General features: G+C 46.8%; 1 protein-coding gene across 1 annotated transcript in view; it reads left to right on the forward strand.

Moving 5' to 3' along the window:
* The window catches only part of DNMT1 (DNA (cytosine-5-)-methyltransferase 1), a 60,728-nt gene that overhangs the window by 786 nt on the left and 57,134 nt on the right, over positions 1 to 2,808 (forward strand). The window lies entirely within an intron of this gene.

The following is a 2,808-nucleotide window of genomic DNA, read 5'->3' on the forward strand; positions in this document are numbered from 1 at the left end:
AAAAAAAAAAAAAGAATACATGGCCTCCACTGACTCGATGATCTTAAACAAGCATATGCCACCTCTGTATCCATAGTCTAGGAATAATGACATGTGTTTTCAGGTGGTATTGAGTTAAATGAGAATATGCATGGCACATAAAGGTTCACATGCTAGTGGCTAACTTAGCTTGTTTTTTAAGTTTTTTTTTTTTTTTTTTAAAGACATGGGATCTCACTGTGTCACCCAGGCTGGAATGCAGTGGCACAATCATAGCTTACTGCAGCCTCGAACCCATGAGCTCAAGCAGTCCTCTTGCCTTAGCCTCCTGAGTAGCTGGCACATGCCACCATGCCCAGCTAATCCTTAAAAAAATTTTTAGAAGGCCGGGATTGGTGGCTCACACCTGTAATCCCCGCACTTTGGGAGGTCAAGATGGGGGGATCACCTGAGGTCAGGAATTCGAGACCAGCCTGGCCAACGTGGTGAAACCCCATCTCTACTAAAAAAAAAAAAATTAGCCAGGTATGGTGGTGGGCACCTGTAAACCCAGCTACTCAGGAGGCTGAGGCAGGATAATCGCTTGAACCCAGGAGGTGGAGGTTGCAGTGAGCCGAGATTGCACCATTGCACTCCAGCCTGGGCAACAGGAGCAAAACTCTGTCTCAAAAAAAAATTTTTTTTTAGAGATGAGGGTCTTGCTTTGTTGCCCACGCTGGTCTTGAACTCCTGGGCTCAAGCAATCCTCTGCTTTGGCCTCCCAAAGGACTGATATTACAGGCGTGGAGCCACTGGGCGCAGCCATTATTCCTCAAGAGTTCTTAAAAGTGGATGCTGGAGGAGTTAACTGCCAGGAAGCAAGAATTCCTGCTAAGGTCTGCTGCTTGCCAAAGCCTTTCCCTTCAACTGGGGTTGCCAATAGGCCACTGGCTCAGGGACTCTGTTGGCCCTGTGCAAATATTTTGTTTGGCTGAATTGGAATACCATTAGGTGAGCCTTACAATCCACCATTGACCCTGGGCTCCACATTTCTTTGAACTCAGATTGCTTCACTGTAGGCACTGGAGTTTTGGAGGACTGCTTTTGACCATGTGGTAGACATTGAAACTGCAGTTTATATGACTCACTCCACAGATTTTTTTTTTTTTTTACATTTTGAAAATATTTCGTTATATGAAAAATAAACATGGCATCCAACAGTACCTGAAACTGAGATTTTTTTGTGTTAATTGAGGCAGGATCTTGCTCTGTGGCCCAGGCTGGAGTGCAATGGTGTGATCTCAGCTCACTGCAGCCTCCGCCTCCCGGGTTTAAGCAATTCTCCTGTCTCAGCTTCCCAAGTAGCTGGGATTACAGGTGTGTACCACCACGCCCAGCTGATTTTTTTTTTCCCCCTTGAGGCTGAGTCTTGCTCTGTCTTCCAGGCTGGAGTGCAGTGGCCATAATCTCGGCTCACTGCAACCTCCGCCTCCTGAGTTCAAGCAAGTCTCCTGCCTCAGCGTCCCAAGTATCTAGGATTGCAGGCACCCGCTACCAAGCCCAGGTAATTTTTATATATTTATTAGAGACTGGCTTTTGCCATGTTGACCAGGCTGGTTTCAAACTCTTGACCTCAAGTGATCTACTCAACTTAGCCTCCCAAAATGCTGAGATTACAGGTATGAGCAGTGGTGTCCAGCTGGTTCATTGTTTGATGTTTTGTTTTTTGTTTTTTGTTTTTTTTTGATGGACTCTCGCTCTGTCGCCCAGGCTGGAATGCAATGGTGAGCTCTTGGTTCACTGCAACCTCCGCCTCCCGGGTTCAAACAATTCTCCTGCCTCAGCCTCCCGAGTAGCTGGGATTACAGGCATGCGCCAACATAGCCAGCTAATTTTTTCTTATTTTTAGTAGAAACCGGGGTTTGCTGTGTTGGCCAGGCTGGTGTTGAACTCCTGGCCTCGAGTGATCTGCGCGTCTCAGCCCCACAAAGTGTTGGGATTACAGGCGTGAGCCACCGTGCCTGGCCTGTTAATTGATTCTTAAGCCTGCTCTCAGACAGCTAGGCTTGCTTCCCCACAAGTGTTGAATCTTGTCGGTGTACCCCACATGGTGCCATTATAACACTGAAATTAGTGATTATTTCAGAGTCTGTTACCAGAGCATGTCTGCCATATTCACTGTTATCTGTAGCTTGGAGCACAATAGACTCGAATGCTTGCATGCTAGCTCTTCCCCTGTACAGCCTGGATTAACACATTAATGCTAGCAGCCTCCTTCGCACAACTGATTAGCTTTTGTAACTACTACAGCTTTCTTGTCTGCTAGTCATTCTGTGATTGGATTAAGCTAGGTCTTGAACTCCTTAACTCCAGTTCCTTGGCTACTACTGAGTACGTAGTGAATAAGGCAAAATTGACTTACCTCTTTTTGTTTTGCTCCCCTCTGGTAGAATTCCAGGGGTGCAGACTGCTGGGGTTCACATCCCACCCTACTTGCCAGCTGTATGGCTAAGTTATTGAACTTCTTGGTGCCTTGGTGTTTCATCTATAACAAGGGGGTGGGGCTACCTGCTCCACAGGGGTGTTAGGAAGACTGAGCTTATCGGTATAGATGTGTTGAGAGCAGCACCTGTCCAAAGCCCTTTGTCACCCGTTAATTATGTGGTCCTGTGTATACAGTGGGGATGCTGTGGGTTTGGTTCCAGATCACAGCAGTAAAGTGAATCTAGCAAGAAAGTGAGTCACACACACATTTTGGTTTCCCAGTATGTGTAAAAGTTATTAGACTAGGCCGTGTGCAGTGGCTCATGCCTGTAATTCCAGCACTTTGGGAGGCGAGGCAGGAGGATC

The sequence above is a fragment of the Colobus angolensis genome, unplaced genomic scaffold, assembly GCF_000951035.1.
Source record: "Colobus angolensis palliatus isolate OR3802 unplaced genomic scaffold, Cang.pa_1.0 Scaffold39, whole genome shotgun sequence".
Classification (NCBI taxonomy): domain Eukaryota; kingdom Metazoa; phylum Chordata; class Mammalia; order Primates; family Cercopithecidae; genus Colobus; species Colobus angolensis.